This window comes from Eurosta solidaginis, chromosome 5 (genome assembly GCF_040869045.1).
Source record: "Eurosta solidaginis isolate ZX-2024a chromosome 5, ASM4086904v1, whole genome shotgun sequence".
Lineage (NCBI taxonomy): Eukaryota > Metazoa > Arthropoda > Insecta > Diptera > Tephritidae > Eurosta > Eurosta solidaginis.
The window spans coordinates 222,590,450-222,606,037 of NC_090323.1; the positions used below are offsets into that span (position 1 = coordinate 222,590,450).

General features: G+C 32.3%; 1 protein-coding gene across 14 annotated transcripts in view; it reads left to right on the top strand.

Annotated features, from left to right (window-relative positions):
- Ae2 (Anion exchanger 2) overlaps positions 1-15,588 on the top strand; it is a 241,479-nt gene that overhangs the window by 131,617 nt on the left and 94,274 nt on the right. The window contains exon 1 of one of the 14 annotated variants that reach the window (XM_067788515.1): positions 9,976-11,854. The exons of the other annotated variants lie outside the window; for them this stretch is intronic. The gene's annotated coding sequence lies outside the window, so the exon portion shown is untranslated. Of the gene's footprint in view, positions 1-9,975; positions 11,855-15,588 lie in introns of those variants that run through there. 14 annotated transcript variants of the gene reach the window in all.

The following is a 15,588-nucleotide window of genomic DNA, read 5'->3' on the forward strand; positions in this document are numbered from 1 at the left end:
AATTTTTCAAAGTCCTATTTATAAAGTATATTTTACATTTCTTTCTTATATTTTAAACGAAATAAATAATGTGAATATAGAAATGTAGTCTGAAGATATTCGCATACATTTACTTATTACCAAATTAAAAATTTTATAAAAAAATCTTATTTAGACTCCAGTCCTATTTGGATGTTAAATATTGACGAAAATCACTTCACCCCAGATGAAGTTTACTGTTGTTAATGTGGATATTATTCTATCAAACAACCTTTTCGAAAAAGATGACGTACACATATTTAAAAACTGTGCTAAACAATTTTATATACAATTTTGTAGTACTTTATTAAAGAAAGTAAATATAAATGATAAAACTTTGTTGTGGGCTGCAAAGCTTTCACCAGCGCACAGTGTTCCGTGTAGAATAAGCTAGCTGTACAAAGACAAAGTTTTTATTCCAAGAATATTGTAATGGAAGATGAAATAAAACAACAAAATAAAGGGATTTTTGCACACATTTGTTTTTTTTCGCTTATTATATCTTGAGTAATTGAAGTAAGTAAGCAGAAGTGGCCGTAATTTGCATTGATTAATTTACAAAAATAGTGTTGAATATTACTTTTCATAATACTTTTAATTAAACACTTTTACATAATTTTTGTGATGGATTCTAAGCTCGAATGTAAGTTGAATTTTTCTTTTCGCAATTAGAATATTTTTAAAATATTTGAGATTCCATTATTATGAAGAAAAGGTACTTTTTACCTACATTTTTAAATTTCGAAAGGGAAAAGTTATATGTACCCGCGTGTACCCGCGCCAAGTGTTACATATGTTATAGTCCCAAGTATTTTCTAATAGTCGAAAGAAAAAACCATTGCGAATTCTTTGCACATCTATTTTTAATTTTTTTTTTTTTGTAGATTTAGTATTAACCATACCAAGAATGGAGTTTTTTGAAATTTGGTTGAAATATTCGGAAGAATCAAGAAATAAGAAGATATTGAGTTGTATTTTACTTAAGGCTGATTTAAGAGAAGCAGCTGAGCATTCGTTAAGAAATTTAAGTCAACAAATTTCAAAATATTCGTCCAACATCGATGAGAAATGGAACAGCTCTGGAAGACGTCGGGAGCGATTTTGTAATAAAAACTCGGAGTGGCTTTCGGGAACAGATTTCAAGTTTACAATTACGATGGATTCAAGGTTGCCATCAGAACAACCAGCTTCATCTTCAGGTAACCCAGGACCCGAAAGACCACAGAAGGACTTTCTGCTTTCCAGTCAAAAGAACAAACGTCGTCCAGTGAATGACCTACTGCAATCCAGAAGTGCTGATGAGTTAGTTTATGCGGCAGAAGTGTCAATGCGGATGTCCGGCAACAGTAATGTTGCTAATATTATAAAAAGTTCACAAAAACCCACACAAAAAACGACGAACAAGGTAACATGTGAGCAAGGTGCAAGATGCTTGAGCAGTGTAGAAGCTTTGGCATACTATGTTGACAGCAAGTCGACGACTCATGGGTACAAAATGACTCGGAAGTGGAGTATCAAGGCAGGCCATAAGATTTATCTATAATTTTATAGTTTAAGAAAAGCTAAGGCAGAATGCTACCCAAATGAGATTGATGTGGGTGAAACAAGTGCTGAAATTAAAGTTCAAGCCGTACTAGATAAAATAGTTGAACGTTTAATTTTACCAAATCAAGAAGTTCTTGTTAGTTTGTTACCTGCATCTGTGTCATTTACTTTAATCAGCAAGTGGGGTTGCGATGGAAGTTCTGGTCATAGTACATATAAGCAAAAATTCACATGCAGTGCTGACACTGATGAGTTTTCGTTTATATTTTCTTTCGTTCCTCTTCAGTTACAGTACGAAAAGGGCAACATTGTTTGGCAGAATCCTCGACCCTCTTCTACGATGTATTGTCGTCCAATTAAATTTATTTTCTCTAAGAAAACAAAAGATTTTATTGTTTCTCAAACGAACAAAGATTTAGAGCAGGTAAATGCTTTGTTGCCAACAAAGTACTTTCTCGAAGAATGCGAGGTTTCTGTAAATCACAACATGCTCGTAACAATGACTGAGGGAAAAGTTTGCAATGCTTTGACTGAAACGTCTTCCGCACAAAAGTGTTATATTTGTGGTGCCACTCCAAAAGATATGAATAATGAGACACGGGTTTTTAGTTTTTTTAAGTTCAATGAAATAACTCCCAAATGAAATAACTCCCATGAAATGACTCCCAATGAAATAAGTCCCAATAAAATGAAACAACTCCCAACTTTAATAAATGAAATAACTCCCAACGAAGGAAGTGAAATAACTCCCAATATTTGCCAGTTATTTCATAATGAAACCACAAGTCCCAAAAAAAAAAAAAAATTAAATAACTCCCAAATCAAAATTTGAAATGGTATCTTTATACTATATAATCAGTTACAATGAGATTTGAAAAATACAGCAAACTTTTATGTACATATGTAAAGGTTACAATTACAAGAAAACTGGAATAGTGTCGTCGAAGTAAACGTAATTTATTTAAAAAAAATCGCTTTTTTTTTTATGAAATTAACATAATTTATTAAACGTAAAAAGTAAAAGGAACAAGTCTGCGTAGAACACATTTCTACATATGTAGGTGGCCCTCGGCCTCGCTTATAAAGAATAACCCTGTGCTACGCCATGCCAAGTTCGGGTGTGTGGTATAACCGTGGCTACCGCCACGGTGATGTCCTTCTACGCAGAAGGGTGTACTATGCAGAACTACGTGGCTGTAGCCACGGTTATACCACACACCCGGACTTGGCATGGCGTAGCCCAGGGTTATTTTTTATAAGCGCGGCCGAAGACCGCTTATGCAGAAAGGTGTTCTACGTTGAATTACTGTACATCGCGCGATTTTTTATTCCAAATTTTCTATTTTTTTGTAAAATATATAAATAGAGTTGAATGAAAAAGGTCCATTTTCCTCGTTGGCACTATTTAAAAATTTTTCATTCGTTGGAACAATTTAAAGCATCTGGTGCCACCAAGCAAGCAGTGAATTAGATAAAATTGCTGTATGCTTGTGTTCGCCGAAAGTAAACAAATAAATCATTAAATTTTACAATAATACGCAAATTTCAATAAATGGAAATAGTTGATTGTGGTTTTATAAACACTATAAAGTGCACTTATTTATAAAATTCTTGTGAAAGTGTTCGTATGTAGATAAAAGGTGATAGTTATACCATTGTAACTTTAACTACTAATTACTAGTAAATTGTTAATAACAATTAAAAATTATTTACTGATTCTCGTTGGGGAACTCCCTGAGAACCTATGTACAAAATTCAAACCCCTTTGGTTTAAGAATAAAACCAATTGGTCCCTTAATGTATAGCCGACCCATAGACACTGTTAGAAGAACGTCAAAGTTTGATAAAATTGTATTTTTAAGAAAATGAAATAACTCCCATCAAAAATGAAATAACTCCCAATGCCTGAATTACAAACAATGAAGTAAGTCCCAATAAAAATGAAATAACTCCCGATTTCAAAAAATTATGAAATAATTCCCAAAGAAATTTTATTGGGGATTATTTTATTTGAGAGTTATTTAATTGTGAAATAATTACCAGCAAAAATTATGAAATAAGTCCCAATGAATTGTGAGCTATTTCATATAGAAATAAGTCCCAATTTGTATGGAAAATATTTGGGATTTATTTCATTTTTTTGTTAGGAGTTATTGCATTTGGGAGTTATTTCACTGCACCGGGTTTTTATGCCTAACCTAGATAATCTTGGTTTTGGCTTCTCTACTCTCCATGCCTGGATAAGATGTTTTGTATGCTTGCTGCACATAAGTTATCGCCTCGAAGTAAAAAAATAGCAACTTAGGAATGAGGCAGATAAAGAAGAAGTCTTACATTTACTGTCCTCCGATAATGTTGAGGAGTCAATAAATACCCCAGTTGTTTCAAAGCTTTCACAGTAATGATGCTCATGACTATTCCACAAGTGACTCATCGAATGACAGTGACAATAACGAATGGTAACATAATTATAATGGAAAAGTTACGCTATAACTTTTTCCTTGATCAGTAAGTAGTGAAATAAAGTAAAAAGAAGTAAAAGTTTAGAAAAAAATACAAAAAAAGGCACACATGGCTGAAAAAATATTATACTTGTAATAAATGGCTACATATGAAACTGAAAATATAAGAAAATAATTTTGTCCAGCTAGCTTGTTCTACCCGAAACACTGTGCAACGGTGAAACAAACATTATTGTGCCTTTAGTTATGGACTTGTTCCCGAAATTGATAAAATAGAGAAAATTAATTCTGAATTTAGAGCTTTAGCAGAGAATGACCGCCTTAAAAAATTCAAGAATTTAAAAATATGCAGCTTTTGGGAAGAATTAAGATCAGTTAACAATGAATTAAATGCGCAAATGCTTTCCAATATTTATAGAATAGTTCAAGGCATATTGTCGATTCCACAATCATCCACAAAGAAAGGATATTTTGATGAAATCAGCTGACAGTAGTTGTCGTAATATAGATACGAAAAAAGGCTTTTTGTCAACTGAGGTATTTAAAGAACTCAAAGAAGAAGAACTGTTAATGTAGTGATTGAAATATGAGTTATTAGTATAGATGTAGGCGATAATTTATATTTAATATTTTTACTGGAAAAGTATTTCTTATTAAATCACATTTCCTGTTATACTACCTTTAATTTGTGTTAAAAAGTTTCCTGCAGTTTTTGGATAAAGAAGCAGAATATAACTCTAGTTTGGTTCAAATTCGCGTCCGATGGATGATTTGGTACATTTTTTCCTCGTTTGGTACAAAATGGAGAAATTCATTTATCATCCTTGGCCTATCACCTACCAAGCCGTATAAAAATTTTACAAACTCACACTGCATTTACTGATACAGCTGCCCAGTTACTCACTGAACTATACATATCTACATGCATAACGCTCTTGAAGAATAACAAATTCAAATATTCTCCGCAGTTGGCGCTCTTCTCACTGTTATTGTTTTTACTGTGCTTAAGCTGCTATTATTACACCGGAAGTAAAGGCTTATTACACGATATATTGTTATAGTACGAAGTAGGTGATGAAAAGAGACAAAGAGATTAAATATTAAAGTCATAGTATATGTTAGAAACAGCAACAAACAACGTTTGCTTACATCCAACATCATTCCACCTGTTGGTCGAGCATACGGGGCGTATGAGTAACATTTAATATTAGGTATGTATGTAGGTAAGTACACGCTACGTACAGTTGGGAAAAATTTGTTGACAACAATGTTATCAGATACGAATACCCAATACCTAATAATATTGGAAACAATTTTAGAGAAATTAAAAATTTGAATGAAAATTTTAGAACTTTCACTTAGGGCTTTCAGAAATTTTTGAGTATGCAGTCGAATAAATTTTAGTATGAAAAGTTACACATTTAACGTTTTTATTGACTTTTCAAATTTTTTTTTTGTTTTGATGTGTTAGCATAGTTGTTGTTGTTGCGTAGTCTTTGTAAGTGGTATACCATATGGGGGATATATGTAGAATGTAAATGATAGCGTAGTGTGGGGTATTGATATAATGTATGATGTAATAGAGAAGGCAAGAGGAATGGTCACTACACTGTAGCGTAATTAAGAAACAATGAACGTGGTAGAGTCGGTATAAGCGAAATCACTCGGCACGTCAATATAAATTAAAGTCTATTTAGGATTTTTTTGGTTGTAACATATTTGTATAGAATCTGGTTAGATTAACATAAAAAAGGTGCAAGAAACGAAAAATAAATAAAATAATGAGAATAAAATTTAATCAAATCAAATAAAATAATGAGGATAAAATTTAATCAAATCAAATAAAATAAAAAAATAAAAATAAAAAAATAAATAAAAAAAAAATTAAATAAAAATAAAAAGAAGTAAAATAAAATAAAATAAAAAAATACAGTAAAATAAAATAAAATAAAATAAATTAAAATGAAATAAATTAAAATAAAATAAAATAAAATAAAAATAAAAATAAAATAAAATAAATTAAAATAAAATAAAAGAAAATAAAAGAAAATAAAATAAAAAGAATAAACAAAATTACAAAAAGGAAAATGAAATAAAATTAAATAAATATTTATTATCATAAATTAAAGTACTGTAAAATAAAATATATGAAAACAATTACGTATAGTAAAACGAAATATATATAAATCAAATACAATAAAATTTAGTCAAATTGAATTAAATTAAACAAAATCAAATAAAATAAAGCTAAAAAAATTAAACAAAATTATAAAAAGTTAAATTAAGTATGATAAAATAAAATAATTATTTAATATAATAAAATAAAGTAGTAAAATAAAATAAAAAAAAGACGGTTACCGAAGTGTAACCGAAATATATCGGAAACAAAAGAATAAAAACCCTGTATTTTAATCACCTAAAGCCGCCAAAACATAAATAATATATAAAATAAAAAAATAAAATAAAAAAAATTGGTATAGAAAAATGGAATAAATTTAAATCAACTAAAATTAAATTAATTAAAATTAAATTAAATTAAAAAAAAACCAAATATAATATATTAGAAAAAAAACTAAAATAGAATTATAAAAAGTAAAATGAAATAAGATAAAATGAAATAAATATTTATTATCATAAAATAAAGAAAACTAAAACAAAATAAAAAAGATGGTATAGTAAAATGAAATAAATGTGAATTAAGTAAATATAATAAAACGAAATTGTATTAAATTGCAAACATTTTTATTAAATTAAACTAAATTAAATGAAATTAAATTAAATTAAACAAAGCTAAGTTAAATTAAATGAAATCAAATCAAATTAAATTAAACTAATTTAAATTAAATCAAATTATATGAAATTAAATTAAATAAGACTAAATTAAATTAAAATAATTTATATTAAATTTACTAAATTGGATTGAATTGAATTAAATTAAATTAAAAAAATAAAATAAATAAAATTAAATTAAACAATATCAAATAAAAAAATAAAATAAAAAATAGCTTTTCAATCAAATTTAACAAAGCAAAAAACTAAATTAAATAAACTTAAATTAAATCGGGTTTTATTAGACCAATTATCCGTTCTTTATCGAAAAACTATCAATTTATCAGCTAATGTTATCGAAATGTATCGTAATGTTATAGTTATCGAAAAGTCATCGATTTTTTATGTTTTAGTTATTATTATATTATTATTTATGGAATAGTTAGCGCAATGTTGTCAGAAGTATATCAATTTGTATACCGATTTCCAATCGGAGTGGTACTAATTTTTTTGTCGATTTGTTAACGAACTGACCGGTTTGTTATGAAACAGATACATATTAAACTTCATTATAAAATGATGGACATATTAATAAACCTTCGATAGCAAACCGATGAGAAACCAATCAGAAGACGATGACAAGCCGATAACAAATGAATTGATGCTGATAATAACCCCAATACACAACGATAATAATTCGCTATCAAAAATAAACCGATAAAAGAGGAAAGCTTATCGGTATCGGTTGTTACCGATCGGTATCACTGTTACCAAGAAGATTTCTCAAAAAGACATAAACTTTTTGCTTCTGAAAAAATCACCTATATTAAGGTTTAACTCCAACCCCTTGGTTATTTTTAGTTAACTTACAACATTACTTTTCTCGACGTATAACTGTATGTATGCACATCAAGCCTCACACGTGTTTAGTATTAACGCGTTTTTTGAGTGCTTCAGATTTTTTTCCATATAAAATACAAAATTGTTGAGCATTCCATTGAAAATCTTTAATTTTGACCGATATGGTAAATGTTCCTCTTTTTAATTTCTAGTCGCGCATTTGGTCAGACTCGAGTTTTTGAGTAAAAGCTATGTATATTGTTTGTGAAGCGAAAACAAGAAATCCATTTTTGACTTCGAAATTCGAGTCCGCGCAAATATTCTATTTGCCAAATTCTAAATATTCGCTCGGAATTTTATTCTCGCGATTTTTTTTTTATTCCCACGGAAAAATTCCTCCAATTCTTTTCTCCTGGGGAGAACAATAATTGGGGAATAGGCATTTCTTATTTTCGAAGTCAGCTGTTTTGTCAATTGAAATTTGTTTAAAAAATTTAAAAGTTTAATTTTTGTTGCGAATTTGTTTGAAATTAAGAGACAAAATATAAACCATGCACAGTATTGCATTTCAATTAGTAATGAAGACGGCGGGATAACACAAATCCGCTGGAGTTGCCTGCTTCCATTCAGCAAAGTAATTTTCTGGCGGCCAAGTCTAATTGAATTCGTCTTTCTTCTATTTAAGCTTTCTTAAAAAATATACCAAGAGCTCTTCCGTTGCTTATGATATACTTTTCGACTTAAAATAAAGAATATTGTGGTAGAATGTACATATTTTGGCTCAAATTTGTACAAATAAGTGGTCTTTCTTAAAAGAACCAATTTACTTCATCTATTTTGATGCATTCCCTTTAATTGAACAAGTGAAAAAACACCTATGAAATGGCAGAGAAATTTCCCTCTCATTCCTACCTACTTTTCTCCCATAACCGGTTTCCGCTTTTTCGAACATTGTTCAGAATAAGAGGAAAGGGAAAAGTGAAAAAACTCATAAGTAATTTTTATTTAGAATACGAGGAATGGGAGAAGGGAAAAAACTCGCAAGGAATTTTTGTTTAGAACTGGGCTGCATATTTTTATGCATGAGTCCCAAATTGGTAACTACTTATATTGCTAATTTAGTGCTCACGGCTGTACATATTAACTTATGCATAAAGTTGTACATACACATGCACATATAAGATTGGCCACACGCTTTATAAAACAAAAGCATGTTTTCCCGCGAATTGAGCGAATAGCTTGGTACTTTAAGACGCTTTAAAAAAGGTTCCTGGACTACTATTAAAGATTTCCTTGAAAATGCGTAAGTATGTTAAAGTGAATTTATAATATACAAGTTAATCTTGCTCAATTTGTAAAATCTTAATTGGAAATCATTGGTAGTGCGGAAATTGTGAGTAATGTATTAGTGATGGAAATCAAATTTGTGATGTGATTAAGACCACAAGAAAAGTGTTTTCTTTACAAAATATATTACTTTTTTTTAATGAGGAAGAACAAAAACCTGGAAAATGATTTTTGTATTAAAATGCATTAATTCTTCTTTATCATTAATTTTATTGTTGTATTTTGACTAAAACGATAAAAAAAACATAAAGAAATTTTTGCTATGTATGCACTAAGCTGTGTGCTACTTTTACCAATACAAGCACAAGCACATGGCATACATGATTTATAGCTGCTGCTCTACTTGATTATGTAAAAAGCTTAATGATGACATTGAAGAGAACAAGGCGTACAAAGCTATTACGTCAATAAAATTTGCTTTGCAGAAAGTACGGTGACCAAATGGTGTTAACAAGAAAATGTCTATGGTCGTAAATGTCAAACATTAATTTACCTTACTAAAATTAGCTCAGTGCTTACTTTTAGTTGTGAAAACATACATCATACAATGCATTCTTATATATATATTATTTTACGTATATGGTGGGCGTGGCTGTATGGTTGAGCTTGTAATCTCCAACGACCAAATGCAACATACCCTTTTAAGTTAATGATTGGTACGACCGTTTTTGGGAGTCTCCGTTTTTTTTCTGCAACATTATTGATTTGTGATTTGTGTATCTATTGCTTTCCAACGATCATAGATCGATGGAGAATGGTCCGGTAATCGCTTCTCCGGTTGATCCTGATAAAATGCGTCGATTGGGACTTTCGCATAGTTCGCAGCCTTACAGTAACGTGAATAATACAATGCCCATTAGCCACTTATTGTTGTTGTAACAATTCGGTGCTGGTGGTCCATTACCGGGTATAGATTCTGTTCGTTCCGGTAACTAGCACCCTTTAGGGAAATACGCCGACAACGACATGATACGCTCCATCACTCCGGGTCGCCAAAACCTCTTCTGCTAAATATGAGTATGATATATTCACATATGTAACAGCAACTGCCCCGTGTTGGTGGGGTTGACAAATGGGTAGGGGAAGCTGTAAAGTTATAAAGTTTTGCATCGACTTTTAAAGCCCCTTAAATTTTCATGAAGTATTTCAACATGGAAATATTGACTTCATTATGCGATATTTTAACAGTTAGTTTTATAGATTTGGCTTTGGTATCCCCCAAAAAAGGCAGAGAAGGTAGGAACCTTTAGAAACCCTAGATGCACGAAAACAGTCCCGACGGCTGCGCTGTATGCCATTCTGCACATTCTACCTGGTGGCAATGAACATAGCGTTAACAACTGCAACAACTGCAACAAAGCTCAATGCCTCGAGGCAACTTGAGCGCAGACCGTATGGCCATAGTAATATAGCGCATCAATCGCAGGAAGAGTAGATCACCTTTTGCCATATCTGCGCTCAGGAGAGATTCTTAGAGCCACAATATAGACGGATGATGGACCTAAGGCTGCCCAAATGGCGGGCTAGGTGATACACGTGAACACCGATGGTTCTAAAGTCGTGAAAGGAGTAAGTTCTGCGGTAACTGTGCTGATCCAGAAATAAACAGATCTTTGAGCTGCCAGATTACTGCAGCATTTTTCTGGCGGAAGTGTTAGCCGTAACCAAAGCACTAGAAATACTGGAATAAGGAAACATTTTAAAGCGTCAACTGTTATATTGACCACCAAGCAGCAATTAAGGAAATAATATCGCATAGCACAGCATTTAAAATTTTTTTACAGCGTAAGCAATCATCTATATTGGCTCACAGGGCATATTGGAAAAGATGGGAATGAAAAAGCTGATGAGCTAGCCAAAAGTGGCGCATACCTTGAAGCTTGATCCGCAGACGTTCCAATCAGATTGGGCGAGGCAAAAAGAAGCCGCGAGTTGTACTTGATCAACCAAGCGAGATAAGCATGGACTCAAGCGTGTGTCTGTAAAATGTAGGGATCATATGTAGGCCTTACAACCTTAGACTAACAAAGGTACTCTTATTTTTAAATAGAGAGGGTTGCATATTCATGATAGGTATCACATGCTTTTCAATTATGTCTAGTTAGCGATAGCAGATGTAGGAAGTACTGGTTGTAGGATAAAGCTATCGAGCAAGTGTCCTGCGCTTGTCAGGCTAAGGCTCCAGCTATCATAATTTGAAGCGCCAAGTGGCCAATTGGCCAAAGTCCTGGTTTTGCTGCTTAGCGGCTTTGTGTAAAGAGGGTAATCGAGATTGGTGGCATTTTTTTTTACCAGATCTTAAAGTGAAATATTAGAACTATGCCCTACTTATATTAATAGCCCTAAAATATTCACTTTAACTGCGAGTCTACTGGCTGAGCGCACAATTACAGTTAAAGCTTTCAGTCTGTTTTTCTAGTCTACCAACAGCTGTTATTTTGCAGAATGTGCTGCACCAAAAAATTGCCGGTCAGCTAAATTATGCCTTGAACAAATTGTGAGTGTGCGCAACAAGCAGCAACCATGTAGAAACAAAAACAATAAAGCAAATACGAGAACGTACGAAAAGTAGAAGGAAATGTGTTAGTGCTAATATATATTTTTATATAAATTTGTGTTTCAAGCACTTCGTGGATATGGCAACAACAATTAGTTGTGCAAAGCTGCTGCTCACGCTGATACTAACTCAAGTATATATATGCACACACATACATACGTACATACATATACTAATACGAATAAGCTAAAAATGATGCGTTAAATGATTTGCTCAGTGGTTCATGGTAAACGCGTTGGAAAGCTAACTGTTCAAAAGCATTACTGTTAATACGCTCCTGTGGTGCGGCAGCACGGCGCTCTCAACGTCGGTGTGGGTAAATACTTGTCGTAACAACTTAAGCGGAATTAAAACAGTGAAATAACAGATAATACAAACAAAAATTTAAAAAAAATAAATAAATAATCACACATTGACAAGAATAGAGCTATAGTGCATTGGCATTTAAATTAAATTTGTTATATGACATTGACATTTGAGACAACGAGCTGTAAATGTGTGTACACGTAGATATATGTATATGTAGTATGTACATATGTATGCACATACATAGGTGCGGCCGATGTCTGTTTAAATTACCTCAATTGCTGGTAAATTCTCTTGGCGCTAAAGTGATAATTGCATTTTGTGTTTAGTGTTTAGTAGTAAATAAATAATAATAGTAATGCATCAAAAGCAGATATATGCGGTTCATGCGCCTAAATGTATGCTACAAAGAGTGAAAGTGATTTATGGAACCATAAATATTAAGCGTTAAAAAATACTATTATTTAAAAGTGTTTGGGTTATAGCTTACAACAAAAAATGATCATCAAAAATACGAAAAATTACATAAAATTATATCAATATGTGCATGTGAGCTCGCATGAACTCTGCTTGAATACTTAGGTCCAGTTTTTCAGTTCAAGTTCAACTCAGTTTGTTAGTTAAACTACGCTTAAACTTATTCTGCAGTTTTTCAGTCTACTTTAACTAAAGTTTAAGCTTAGCTTAAGCGGCCGATCAGGCAGGGTTAAGCTGTAGTTAACCTATCAGTTATTTGCGTTCGTTCGAAATGGTGTCGAATATACCTAACAAGCATTTGGGCTTGAGTACCATTAGAACTCATGTTGATAACTAGGCATACCTCTAAAATCTCAAGAGTTCAGCGAATCAGAGTGAACTCAGCAAAAGAGGGAATTTTTTATAAACCAAAAAATGATATTATTAAAGTTGAAACAATTTAGTTCCCAACTTGTGCTTCTCTAACTGGACTTGAATATAAGATTCCATACTTATTCAATATGTCCCCCTAAAGCATGGTGTTTTTCCTGCTGCTTGGAAGGAATCTTTTCTTATGCCGCTTCATAAAAACGGCAGTAGGTCATGTGTAGAAAATTAACGAGGAATTGTAAAATTGTCTGCCATACCAAAGGTATTTGAAGCCATTGTTACTAATCAGCTAACATTTTCCATTTCTACGTTGATTACAGATTCACAGCACGGGTTCTGCAAAGGAAAATCTACCATTACCAACCTACTTGAATTTACAACTCATGTATCTAATGGATTTAAAGAAAATCTTCACACCGATGTTATATACACTGATTTCAGTAAAGCATTTGATAAAGTTTCCCACTCCATAAGCTTGATCGACTTGGCTTCCGACCTGGTCTCACCCAGTGGATCTCTTCGTATCTCTGCGGTAGAACGTAAAAGTAATTTTTAAAAATACTCTTTCAAATGTTATTAATGTTCCCTGTGGCGTCCCACAGGGCAGTCATCTCGGTCCAATTCTGTTCTTGTTATTTATTAATGATAACTGTACCAAAATAAAATACTCCAAAATTTTAATGTATGCTGATGATGGAAAACTTTTTGGGTCCAATGCGTCTATTGAAGAACGTCCCTTACTTTAAACGGATTTAAACTGCTTAGTTGCTTGGTGCAACGCAAACTCAATGCCGCTGCACGTCAATAAATGTAAGCTCATGTGCCTCTCTCGAAGATCTTTGCCAGTATCCTCTTACGTAATGAATAATTTTTGTCTTGGTTCAGTAAATTATTTTGTTAACTTGGGAGTCACAATGGATGCTAAACTTAACGACGGTCTAAGGAATTTAGTGACCCTTATGTAACTGAAGCACTTTTTACCACATTAGTTAGACCGATACTAGAATACGGATCAATAGTCTGAAATCCGCGATATCAAGTTCATGCAGATAGGCTAGAGTCAATACAGAAGCAATTTTTCCTTTTTCCTTTAGGAATTTTCGTTGCGACTCTGGGTATAATCTTCCACCTCATACTAGTCGGTTAAAGCTTATCAATCTTCCAACTCTCGCAAGTCGTAGAGAAATGCTAAGCATATTATTTATGGCTAAACTACTGAATGGACTGATTTCCAGCCCCTTTATTTTGAACGAAGTAAACTTCAATGTCCCACCATGAGCGTCAAGACATTACAAACCTCTTCTTTTGAGGCAGTGCAGAACTAATCTCGAATTAAATGAACCATTTCGGTGTTTGTGCCATGATTTTAACTCTCATTCGAACTCATTTGATATAACAGATTCACTTTTTACTATAAAGAAAACTGTCCTATCCTATCTTAACTCGTAACAAAATAAAAAATAAAAATAAATAAAAAAATCTTTATATAAAATATTCACTTATTTAACAATGTAGTATATGTATTATTTGCAACTGTTATGTATAATACTCAGCTGATGATATTTATTCTTTAGCTGAGCAGTTTTAGATCTCAACGCTTAACAAACCTTCGCCTATCAACAACTCGGCAAAAACAAAATACGTGCGTAATGCGGATGCGCCCCTCGAGTCGGTTGGGTGGGCTTTTATCCGTTGGGTTTATTATTATTATTATTATTATTACTATTATTATTATTATTATTATTATTATTATTATTATTATTATTATTACAGTATTTTCACGAAATTGAAATAAAATATATATAATTTATTTTTGATTAATTACGCTTCATTACGGCTATCAACCCAAACACCTGGTTATAAGTAATGGTAATAAGTTTTACAAAATTTCTCAAAGTGATTGGAGAATGAAGTTGGATATCAACCCGGCAACTATCTGGTTTAAGATATATATTTCTTTCGCGGGATACATTTTTTTCCATGTTTGTTGGGTAAACAAAATCCAGCTGTTGCCGTATCTACAAATTATCTAGATAATAAAAAACCAATGTTGCCGAACAAAAAAGCCTACCCCAAAGGCGGCCTGAAAATGTGACTGAAAAACTGCTCAGAAGTTTAACTGGAGTTCAAATTTGACTAGAGTTTAAGCAAACTTAGTTTAAGCTTAGCTTAACCAACTACTGCAAAACTAGACCTTACAATCACATAAAAATTTCGCTCATTTGCTGCAACGTCGTCATAACTCAAAAAACACAATCTTCCAGGAGAGCCATTCAAAGATTTTAACTGCCATATGTTGCGCATATAAAGGCATATTTTCATTTTTATAGCATGTGCTAAATTTTTAACTGATCACAACGATTTTTGTATACAACATAGAATATGATATTGGGTACGTTTATATGTTATTAACTCAAAAGTCATGTTTTAAACCGTTTTATTTAGCTTGATTTGACGGCCTGCATGCACGGCCGTTGTGAACGAATTTTGTAATTGAAACTTAAGTAACTTCCCGATAAGCTACAAGCTTGAAACTTGGAATATTGTTCAGAACCCGATGACAATGCAATAATAAGAAAAAAATCGCCGCTAGGTGGCGCAGGGATCGAGATATTCACAAAAATCATATTTGTGGTCCGATATTGCCCTTACTTGGAACACATAGTACATAGATACATGAATAGAAAGCGACCTATGATGCCCGATTTGGCTCATATTTGGAACAAATATTGCATACAGTCCGGTAGAAGTGACACTAAAATATTTTGGAGTTGGAGGAGGGACAAGCATACGTGGCGCAGAGTCGAGTAAAGTCTTTGGAAGGATTATGTATTGAGGACTTAGATTGTAACAAATTGTTAGGAAAAAGTCCTTGTAATAATGAGTCACTAATGAACT